The sequence below is a fragment of the Myripristis murdjan genome, chromosome 8 (assembly GCF_902150065.1).
Source record: "Myripristis murdjan chromosome 8, fMyrMur1.1, whole genome shotgun sequence".
Classification (NCBI taxonomy): Eukaryota; Metazoa; Chordata; class Actinopteri; order Holocentriformes; family Holocentridae; genus Myripristis; species Myripristis murdjan.
In genome coordinates, this window is record NC_043987.1 from 13,924,339 (window position 1) to 13,937,212 (window position 12,874).

The window sequence follows — 12,874 nt, forward strand, 5'->3', positions numbered from 1 at the left end:
GTTTTCAATGTCCTGTACACACTTTGTAACGCATTGGTTATAAATAACAAAAATCTGTACTTAGAAATAATATAAAGCCATTAAAACACCAAAAATTAATATTTCTTTCCAATTTTAGAACAATCAGTGAGATTTTATGGTGATCGGAATATTTTTCCATTGTCGCGTAATAGGAATACTGGATGTATAAGTGGGGGTGGTGGGGAGTTATGTTTTATTTAAAGGGCTATTTAGGTAATCAACAAAGAAACATCAAGTACTTGACACATAAACTTTGGTAAAAATTTTAGTTACGATAATTTTGTGAAAGTTTAAACTGCAGGGGTCAAATTGACTCCAAACATAAAGGATGTTCAAAAATGTGAACATAACAGGAGGGTTAAGTTTGGTTCACCTGGTTTATTTTCTTGCATAGTAAAGACTGAGGCAGTCAAAGGGTTCCTGTGCTAATTCATTGAATAGAGCCATGAAGATGTCAGCTTTTTGGGTCAGCATCATTTAGATCTGTGACACTGTTGGATGAGTATTGGTTAACAGTCCCTGGTAAGTTATGTTTTGATCAGACCTTGGTCAGTCAGTGTAATAAATCTGTATCTGAAATGTTGCATAAAAAATGAGTTGCAATGAAAGAGACTGCAGTCTTATTAAAAAATGTCATCCCTCTTGTTTTGTGGTGCAGTAATTTAATTAATTTCTGTGATGGTAACTAACACATGTGATATCAATCCCTGTTATAGAGGTCCTGGATGAAGGTATGTTCTTTTACGACATCGTACATGATGTTGTCACTGTTGTCACCTAATCTATAGCATGTTGGTGACCCTAATTAAGGTGAGAAGAATCAGAGACAAAAGAAACAGTCTTCATTACCACATTACCACACCAATTTTTGTGTAAGGTTTCTATGGTGCTGTGCTTGCTAACCTGTTGTGTTACACTGACATACAAACTTTATCGGTGTTTATCAAAATGACATGAGGGTGAGGCATAAAGGCATAAAGGCTTTATTTCCATTTTTTGTCTCAAAGAATTAACGCTGAAATAGCTGGTGGGCCATCAGCAATATAAAACAAACAAAAACAAACAAACAAAAAAATAACTCACTTCTTTGTTTTTATATGAATTTAGCTTTACATTTTTTACAGTGACACCAGATAAGTGACAAATTTTCCCATCTTTTTCCTTTCAAATTAAATGATTATAACCCCAGGAATGGTCTAATTTCATGACATGAATGACAAGAGGAATTCTATTTTCTTTTATTTAAAGTCTGTCATATTTTCTCCTCACTGAATGCCATGAAACTAGTAGTAGTAAACTGTAGTCTTGCAAATCTGTTGTATTACAGACTTTGCCCACAAGAGGGAGACATAGCTCTGCATTTAGCAGCAGTGATTTGGTCGTTCCCATGTGAAAGGCTAGTCATGTGTAGTAATGTGCTCTGGTATGTATGCAGATGGTCACAGGTCTGAAATCCCCTTGACAACACAAACAGAGACTGTCATATTAGGAAGAATGGCGTATGTGGATGACTATGTTTTTATACTCTATCTCTCACTCTCACTCACTCACACTCTCTTTCTCTCTCTCTCTCTCTCACTTTCGGTGTGTGTGTGTGCGTGCGTGCGTGCGTGCGTGCATGTGTGTGTGTGTGTGTGTGCGCGCGTGCGCGCAAGAACACTTTGTCTATGGGTGAGAGCTGGGTGTTTATGTCTGCATTTGTGTACCTTGTGGGTTTGAAGGAATTCACATCTGGGAGGGATGACACTAAGCTCATCCAGGTCTACTATTGGCTACTTCTGGTGTGATCTGTCATAGTGTGTGCCCCGATTGGCTGGGGACTCTGTGGCAGCCAGCCCAAGTCTGTGACGCTGTTGCTGGGATGGAGTCACAGCATGCTTCTGCCAGTGTAAGTGCCAAGGGGCCGGCAAAAGGGAAGCAGGGCACCATGCCCAGCAGGCTGCCTGAGAGCGTCTCCCTGTCTAACCTTCCACCCCCATCCCCTCCCATCCTCTTGAGGCAAGCCCCCCACACTCTAGGTCCTTGCCTGACCTGATCCCTGCCTCCATTGTGAACCATGGAGAAGTAATAGCAGAGTATCTTCACAAATATTAGAGAACTACTGTCTACAATTACCAGTTAAGTATCACTGAACAAGGCACACAGCCCAAAACTGCTCCAGTGGAGCTCTCCAGTGGCCACTAGGGAACTGGCTGTACTGGGCAACTGCCAGATGTGAATGTCTTGAACTGAATGTGAAGCAGCAGGAAAGTGCTGCAAAGAGCATATGTGCTCAATCAGTTTTACCTGGATGAAAAAAGGTAAATACTACCACCACCACCACTACTACAACTACTGCTACTATTACTACTGCTACTGTTACTGCTACTACAACTACTACTACTACTTCTGCTGCTGCTACTACTACTACTACTACTAATAATAATAACAATAATAACAACAACAATAATAATCATGATAACAATAAAAAATAATGCTAAATAAAATCAAGCTAAACAGATGAAAACCCACGATCCTCATCGGAGTATATGAACATGTGGTATCATAATTGCCAAGCGATCATCACCATCATTATTGTCACCAATCACTCCAACACCATTACTATCATCATAATCACCAACGTTATCATTATGATGATAATTATTTCCACCATCATTGCTATCATCATTATAATCATCATCACACCATCAGAACTTTATTAAAAGGGCAATGCATATAGCCGCATGCTTTGCAATTATTGTGGTTACTGTACACACTCTACACCACATTATGCATTCATTAGTAAGAACAACAGCATATTACAATGCACTGACTGCAAAATGCAAGTATCTTCTGAAGTACGAAGTACACTATATGGACAAATGTATTGGGCCACCTACACATTACACCTACAGGAGCTTTTATGACGTCCCATTCTAAATCTATAGGCATTAATGTGGAGTTGGTCCCCCCTTTTCAGTTAGAGCAGCTTCCACTCTTCTGGGAAGGCTTTCTACAAGATTTTGGAGTGTGTCTGTGGGAATTTTTGCCCGTTCATCCAGAAGAGCATTTGTGAGGTCACACAATGATGTTGGCTGAGAGGACCTGGCTCACAATCTCTGTTCTTGTTCATCCCAAAAGTGTTGGATGGGGTTGAGGTCAGGGCTCTGTTTGGAGCTCTGCAGTTACTGAGTCAGCAGAGCGTTGGTGACTTTTACACACTATTGGCCCTTTTCTACTAGTACTTACCGTATTTCACCAATTAATCGCCCGGCCGCAAATAGCCGCCGGGTTCTTATAATCGCCTGGGGTCTGCACCCATTTTGCGTATTAAACGTCCACCCGAATAACCGCCGGGGCGATTATTTGCATTATATGTAGGTAACCCAAAATAAGGCTATTCACCTTATTTTTGCAGAAGTAAACAGTTAGCTGCAGACTAACAGTGCCGCACTTCCGTTTTCTGTCAAAATAAGAGCGCTAGCTAACGTTAGAACAAAAGGGTGTACCTTAATCTTAAATCAACCGACTGAAAATATATTGGACAGCAGCTGTCATCATGATAATGTCCTGGTGCAAACATAAATAAAGGCCTGCAGCAAATAGCCGCCTGGTTCTTTTAAACGCCCGGGGTTCAAGTCGATTTTGCATATTAAACGCCCGGGCGATTAATTGGTGAAATACGGTACTTGGCTCGATTCAGCTCAACTCTACTCGGTTTGAGAGCTTTTCCATTAGCTGGTAGTACCTGGTAGCAGATTTTGGGACCTACTCAGCTGGGGTCCCAAGCGAGCTGAGTCGAGCCGAAATGTGATGTAAACGCCCTGCAGGCCACTGATTGGACATGGAGCGATGACACATGAGAGCAACTCCTGCACGAAAACCAAACCCAGCATTAAAAAAAAAAAAAACGGCAACAGCGACCATGCGCCGCCTTGCTCTGACGACTCTACCCATGGTGAGCTGGTACTCAATTGTAATGGAAAACCACCTAAACCGTGTCGAGGCGAGTAGAGTCGAGCCGAGTCGAGCCAAGTAGGTGCTTGTGGAAAAGGGGTATATTTGCCTCAACACTCGGCGACCCTGCGCTGTTACTTTATGTGGTCTGCTGCTTGGTGGCTGAGTTGCTGTGCTCCCTTAAATGCTTCCACTTTTAAATAATACCATTTACAGTTGATCGTAGAATATCTGGAAGGGAAGGAATTTCATGAACTGATATGTTACAACAGTGGCATCCTGTTACTTTTCTATTACAGTGACTTACTTACTTTTTGTAAAGGCAGACTGCATAGCTAGGTGTTTGATTTTATACAGCTGTGGCAATGGAACTGAATGAAACACCTGAATTCAGTGATTAAGTGGTGTGTCCCATTACTTTTATCCATATTGTTTACATGAAGAAAAAGTCCTTCCACATGTGTTTAGATGTCCATGTTTTAATTTTCTCTTGTGAAAAATGAAGGCAGTTCTATTGTGGTTTAGACCGATTTTCAAGCTCTTTTACTGGGTGGGAAAAGACTCTTTCTACTCTCATCTTTACTGAAAACCACACCATAATTCTTAAAGTAAGATTACTGTTAAAATAGCAAGAACTTTTTTTTTTTTTTAGTAGTAATTCACTTTAGATGGTAAGTTTTCATTTTGTGCACATAACTCTAAAACAAGCAGCTAGCTCCTAATAATAATTAATTAAATAAAAATACATAAATAAATATTGCTCATGACTGAAGCTGTACAGAAAAGCATAACCTAATGCACTCATTACAACTATTACCAATTATATTTGCAATAGGCATGATTTAATATGCAAACATATGCAAAATTCCAGGGGGGTGAAATTAGGCCAGTATGGTCCGGTACTCTGCATCACGAAAAGATTCAGTGTTGGTAGCAGGAAGAGGGAACAGCAGGTGCATGCCAAAATCCACATACAACCCATCACTATTGCATTTCCAACAAGCTAACACATCTGCTAACGTTAGGTCAACATAAACAGCAGTTCGTTTTCTTATATATTTCTTTATAAGACACACCGCACAAACCTCACAGCTTTTAATCCATGCAACTACCATGGGTTGCTCTTTAACTCTGGCACGACAGTCTGCACACTGTGTTTCATAGGGTGTGTTTGATTTATTGTTCCCATACTTTTCCAAATGCAGTTTGATTAAAACATACATAAAGCATAATGCACAAAACAATTATTCAAATGTTTAAGAGAAATGAGGGGCTGAAACTGACACCATACTGGCATATTCAGGAATAATGTATGAAGATGGGGGCAGGAGGAGAATGATATGAAGCAATGAGGATTGGGGTAGTAGTACTGGCAAGAACCTAAATCCACTTTAAAATCTGCACAGTCCTTGTTAGATGGTACATGATCCTAAAATGGTTAGACGAAACAACATTGGGTTGACTTTGTTCATCGAATCCAAGTAAGCTTTCTACCAAAAAGTAGGTGAAAACTCTCAAATCCTAAGGATGACCTTGCATGTTCGAACTGCTCTGCTATTATGCTGCTGTATCAGGTTTGGTCCACCACAGAGAGTATTTATATTTACACTCCTCTATGAAAGTGTAAAAAGGTGGTGCTCATTTACCTGCTCATTAACCTCAAGGGGGTAGTGCATGCTCCCACGGGTACCAGCACTAAGGGTATAACAGAGATATGTTCAGGTGTTGGAGGACAATGAAAATAAGTTCAAATAAGTTCTTTCCACTGCCATATCTTCTTCTGCTTGCTTGAATTTATTGTTTCTTAGATAAAATTCCATACTGTTGCCCTCCTTGGCTTTTGTATATTTGTCCTGTAGCACTTCACTATAACATGCTCACTTTAGTCGCTCACTTTAAAGCATTATGAGGGCTTTGTGACCATAACTCTTGCAATTCTTACAGTTACTTGTAATATTGGCATTGGGGATTTAATGCTTGCACTACAGTTGCACTCAGTTGTACAGGCAACCCTGGGATAAAGTTTGCACATATTTGTATGAAATTCTCTAGAACACGCGGCAGTGAATTGAAAACTTAAACTCTGGTTTAGCCACAACTCTAAGTACTTAGAGAAAGCTACATAACATGCCTTCATTTGTTGTAGCATAACACTGTATCTGGAGGTATATCCATTTATGTTAAACAAAGAAAATTTCCAAGGCAGCTATTGTCATTTCTTCTCAGCGGTGGGTGGTATTCAACCAAATGTACAATCAGCATTCATGTAGAAAAACTTGAGTATTATGATATCATCTTGCTGAGTGAACTTAAAACAACCTGCTGTGTCAGCTTTCTTTGGATACATGATGAGGAAAATGGCAGGGACAGCACTGCTCTGAGTATTTCTGCTGCTTCATTTTGTGTAAACTCAGTGACCAAAGCCATCATCCTCACAGGCAATTTTGTTGTGTCAGGAGAGCCATGCAGACTACTTTGAAATTCAAAATGAAATACAATGAAGATGTACTTATTATTGTTACCCAGATGATATGTTGTCTATGCTGGGATATTCGTATCCTTGTGTTTATGAGAGATGAAAGAGAGAAAAATAGACACTGAAGCATAAAATGCACCCTCGTCTCATATAGGATTTGAAATTAAGCAGGAATTACAGCAAAACTGTGTTTTCAGTATCTCTGCAAAGTTATTAATTTCCTGAAAAATTTCTGAACATTTCTGAAATTCCTGTAAGTTTTATAGTTTTTATGAGTTGTAGGCTGGATTGTAACTATGACTGTCACATTTAGTGCAGCACAAGAATTATAATTCTAACCTGAGGAAATGCACAGAGAGAATAGTCTAAAAGTGATCATTTTGAATGTGAGAATTTTGTACGAGGTTACAGTTTACATTTACACACATTTACAAAGCTGCATGAGCAACTGAGCCATCGTGTTGACTGCTCATTTTGCTCCTGATATGTCCTGTAGTATATGAAAATCACCACACAACGAGTTCAAAACTTGACCTCTGACTTGACCTCTGCTAGAGGTCAAGTTTTAAATAACTCCCTTGTGCCAGCAGAGTTCAGTATTTGTGAACATGCACTCTCACTCCAAAAGAGAGCAATCAGAGAGATAACCCTCCAGTTGGTGATATTATTGATATTATTAGCTACAGGTGATAAATGCAGCTTTCTGATAGAAGCACAGTTGATATTATTACCTACCAGTGATAAATGCACTATTCTTTCTGACAGAAATATAGTGGATATTAGCTCCACGTGATAAATACACTAGCCTTTCTGACAGAAAGACAGTTGATATTTGCTACCAGTGATTCAGGCAATAGCTTTTCTGACAGAAATATGACTGATAGTAGCTATCAGTAATAAATGTCCTAGCTTTTCTGACAGAAATACAGGTGGTTTTATTAGCTACAAGTGCACTAGCTTTTCTGACAGAGCGTAGATATTATTAGCTACAGATAAATGATAAGATAATATAAACAGATAAATGTGATAAATGCACAATTCTCTCTGACTGAAAGGCAATGGTTATTATTACCTAAGATCGCAAACTTTTTTTTTTTTTTTTTTTTTTTTTGTTCCAAAAGCTGGCTTATCTTATTAGTTGCCAGTGGTAAAGCATGTTTATCTCAATAGTCTGGTTGAGAATTTTTAACTAACTTTTCCTTTACCTGCTAAGCAGTTAACATTAATGTTGACTTGGCATTTTCAATATGAGGCAAAGGTTAGACTCACAACTTTAAGTGCAGTAACCTTTCTGACAGAAAGACAACTGATATTATTATTACCTAATATCACAAATCTTTCTCACAAAAAGATGGTTTATGTTAGCTTCCAGTGATAAAACCCTTTTAATTCAGCAGACTGGCCAAAGAATTTCACTGAATTTGCCTTAGGGTGACTATGTTTTCAAATCCTAAAACCAGGACCTTTCAGTGTACTGGAGTTTTATGCGCACACACACACACACACACACACACACACACACACACACGCACTTATGCACACATCATAGGCGTTTTGCGTCAGGATGGGAGACAATTATTTCAGCAATTAACACACCTACCGAGCACACCTTTCAACGCCATGGAAAGTGCCTCCACAGATGAAAAATTGCTTTTTCTTCCAAAATCCACCAAAACATCATTAAAAAATATAACACTAGTAAACATAAAACACAAGGTGTAATAATTAATTAATAACTGGTGTAATATAATGTTATGTAATGGCTGTCAGATAGCTTCTAAAAGAAAACTTTGACCCTGGTACCATTAGTGTAAGCAGAAAACGCTGAACATTTTTTTGTTTAACCTGTGTATGTTCAGTGTGACCTGTGGGCATGAATAGCAAAAACCCAGGATGGTTTTGAAATTTGGTAGTGTTGAAAACCGGGACATTTTAGTGACATTTTGACATTGCATTGGCAGCTGGAGAAGAGGGTTTCTGTTAGAAAAGTGTTTCAGCGCTGAAGGCAACCTTCTCCCATGTGCATGATCATATAGGCCTATATGGAGTAATTCACAAGGACATTATTTAGCTTGTGATTTCATTTTCAAACACTGCAACATAGTGTCAACCTGTTTACTCACATAGGAACAAAATTATTAGCTTGCTTGTATTATTATCTGTTTTTGATTTTACAGCATTTACATCAGTGGAGCGGGTTAAAGCACAGCCATGATTTCAACTTTTGTATGGTATCTCAGCTAGGTGGCAGCTGTGCACTTACACGCTGGTTTGCACTACGCCATTACGACCTACGAAAAAGAGGGGCAGCAGATTGCAGCTGTGTTCTGTATCCTATGTGAGAGAAGAGGTCGATGAGACGAGAAGGAGGCGACAAGTGTCCTCTGCCTGTTTCTGAAGCAAGAGGAAGAGAAGAGTTTTCCATTTCCGGGTCACAATGACAAATGTACCTTTAATTTTTTTTAATAGTCGCACCCAGGTTAAACAGCACTCCTGCTCCACACCAGCCTTATTAGCCCTGCCCTTGGTATACCTGCTCCTTTCCCCTATCCCAGCCAATCAGCTCCCTGCCTGTTCCCCTGTCCACATACACACCTGGTCCTTATTCCCTGATTAATTCCTCAGTGTATATTTTCCTGTCTGACCAAAGACTGCACGCTAATAAAATTAAAAGGTATTTGCATTGCCATCAAATTTGGTGACAGCATTCATGTTGCCTAGACTAGAGGATGAAACCTAGCCATGTAGGTGGTCCTATGACCTTCCCTATAGCATCACCAGGAAGTGATTTTTTTTTTTTTTTTTTTTTTTTTTTTTTTATCTTGCCCACGAATGTATCAAAAACTAATTTAGCATTGCCATGAAATTTGGTTCCAACATTCATGTTGGGTAGGTGATAGTACTTTACCCTATGACGTTCCATCTAGCGCCATCAAAAAGCCAAGCTGTCATAACAGTGCTAGTAATGGTGGTTGGAAGAGTTGAATGAATGAATGAGTTTATTTGTCATTGCACAACAAGTTACTACGAAAATGAGGATTGCTACTTCAGAACAATGTATAAAATTAAATTTTGTGACAAAATTCATGTTGGCTTGTGAATGTAATTGTAACTGTATTGTTTTTGTTGTCACCCCATTTACGTTTTTGTGGTCTTTTTTAGGAGCCTACAGTATGTATTCTGTGGATTATTTTTTTATGGTTGTGATCTCCATGCACACCAAAACAAATTTCCATATATATTAACAAAAAAAAAAACAAAAAAAAAAAACATATAAAAAACAATAAAAACCATAAAGTTGTGGCAATAAATTATTTAATCTTGAATCTTGAATATCTATAAAAGTTTTAGCATTGCCATAGACAGTGTGAATGTTAACTCTGGTGACTCCAGTACCGTCCCGCGGCATTTGTGTTTGTTTTTCTAAAGGTGGTAATAAAAGGATACAGTTTTGTAAGGCTGGTCTGCTCTAGCTGTTCTGTTACCTGCCTCTACCTACTTGGTCATATCCACACTATTAATGATGTTTTGTGTGCAAATGCCTTATAAAAGCACAAATAGTCATTCTTACAATATCATCACAATATCAATATCAAGGCATTTGGTCAAAGATATTGTGATATTTCATTTTGTTCATATCCTCCAGCCTTATCTTTATGTCAAAGATTCAGTGGGCAGTTAATGATTTTTTTTTCTCTGACCCAGATGTTTGACAATGATATGGTTTATCCATTATCAATAGATCCCTGACATTTTTCATTAAACATTCAATAGTTGAGTCAGTCCTTTAAATGAAAGCATTCCTCAAATCCCACTATAACGTTTGTTGTGAGAAAAACAAAACAAAACAAAACAAAACAAAAACAAGTTCATTTAAAATTAAACAGCACTGTCATGGTAATTATACCTTTATCTAAGCAGTTTTAAAAATTCAGATAGCAAAGCAACACTTAATGCTAACATAATATTTATGCCCATGACTTAAATCGATGTAAAAGCCATTATCCCCCTTTTTTCTTTTATCTCCCTTATTAAATCTACAGATGTGCAAATAAAGCCAAGCAAGAGTTAAGGAGGATGAAGCCTGGGGATGGCCATGTTCATGCGTCCATCTCTCTGTTCAGTATTTACTCCAAAGCCACATATCACAAACTCAAAGTTGGTTAGATTGTATGAACTGAATTGTACTGATTGTATGATTGTGTTGTATGAAATTTTGGAAGTGCATGCATGTTCCTCACAGAATGAATTTGCTGACCTCATGACCATCCCTGTGGCACCATCCCCAGGCCAAAATATCATCTTTGCATGGAAGATATCACAAAATGCAATTACTGGATTATCATTATTTTTTAAGTGCATTCATACTCTTCATTCATAACAGTAAAAGTTGCTGAGGTACTTTTTAGCAACAATAACTTTGTTAGATGAGATCTTTTCACTGCAAATCTAAAAAGACAAATGTGTCAAACTAGATTATTTTACCTGGATATTACAAAAAAAGTGCACCAACAAAGTAAATCCAGATAAATCTTCTCATCTGTGCTGACTGACTGTTCATTGTTAGAGGCTGCACAATTTGTCAATTTATGATAAATTTGAGAGTTCAGAGTCTACTTGTCACATTAGAGAGATCAGTATACAGAAGTTATTCTGAGTGACCACCTCTATGCAGTGATATTTTCTATCCTGGTGGGAGTGGTCTCTTCCAGGATGACAACGCCCCCATCCTCAGTGTACAAGGGCTTACTGAATAGTTTGAGGAGGATGAAAATGATTTAAGTCTTATGCTATGTGAAAGTACATGTGAAAGTGGCTTGCCATAGCTACCCACAGGATGAACCCTGTCAACTTTGGTGACCTTGTGACCTTTTCTCTTGCGCCATCCTCAGGCCAAAATATGCAAACCCCATCATTCTTTACTTGCATCTCCCACACATGTACCAAGCCAGCAGGCCACTAGTGGCAAAGGCCCCACACTTTGGCACTCTTTGAAGCATTTGAAAACAAGGCTACAGCTCAATATCAGGGAGTTGTCCATAATATTTTGTACATTCAGGGTGAAGCCAGCTACTACAGCTTTTGAATATTGTGGTTTACAGTCTAACTGCAAAAATCTCCTACAACAGTGGGCGATTTGTTCTCAGTATCACATCAGTTACCACTACAAACATAAATAATTGGGACTCTGAGAATTTTTTGTTAAGTTTCTCACTAGATGGCAATGAAATTGCCATTGATGTGAATCCACAACAGAATGCGTGAACATCATACCAGACATACGAACATAGTGAGCACCTCTGTTCAGGTTTTGCATAAGCAACATCTGACAAATCTCCCTATGACACTGTATAGCATAAAGAAGGTTTTGTTTCTTTCCGTCCCACAAAAGTCATAGTTACAACCAAAATTATGAACACCTTATGCATAGTCAGTAAGTCATTGTTGCTATGCATGGTAGCATGTTATTTTGAAGTAATTTATTCATAAGTGCATTAACACAGGAATGTCATTTTACTTGCATACACTGTTGGTATATGAAATATGCATGATGCTTGTTTATTTGCCAGTCCTCCAGCTTCACTCAGGTAGCATGAATAAATGCATGAATGTATAAATGCACACAAAGAAAGAATATTAATACCTATACACATAAATGCATAGACTGCTACATATGTATGAATACCCTGCTGAAGCATATGTCTGGAGGCCAAGACAAATATATTTTCTATATAGGAACTGTTAATATGTTAAATAATTAAATTAAATTATTTAATGCTTTAGTTAGATTAATGTTTCGATTTATTTGCTACTTACAAAGATATACAAAGTTATATAAGGTGAATATTCTTTCAGCCTGCAGCCTGATTAACACAGATGAATAAGTAATAGAAGAGGCTGCCTACTGATATTTCACATACAAACCATATTATATATCAAATAATAATGTGTAATGTGCATATTGTGTTAATATAATGCATTGTATTGAAATATACATACAAAATGCTGCTTTTGATATATTGGAAAATATACTGATGTGACAAGATACAGGAATTTTGATAATTTGTAAGGAAGTGAATTCAATGAGATTTTCATAATAATTATTGCATGTCAGAATTTACTATAATTTACTCTTTACAATTTAATTTAGTATTTTTTTAGATCCCTGAAATGATGATGTTGGGGGTAGGCAATTATGGACTTGACCCATCGACCACCACAGATCCAGGATGGGACTGTAACTCCAATTCGTACATCAAGCATGACACCTCCATGAAGAATCCTGCTGATTTTGGTGACCCCATGACCTTTCCTCCAGCACAACCTTCAGGCCAAACTTTCAATTTGTGAAAATAACTCTAGTAATTTATACTTGAAACTTTTCACATTTGCTGTGCTCACTCATGACTCCTAGAGGAAGAACATTACCAGTTTTAGTGA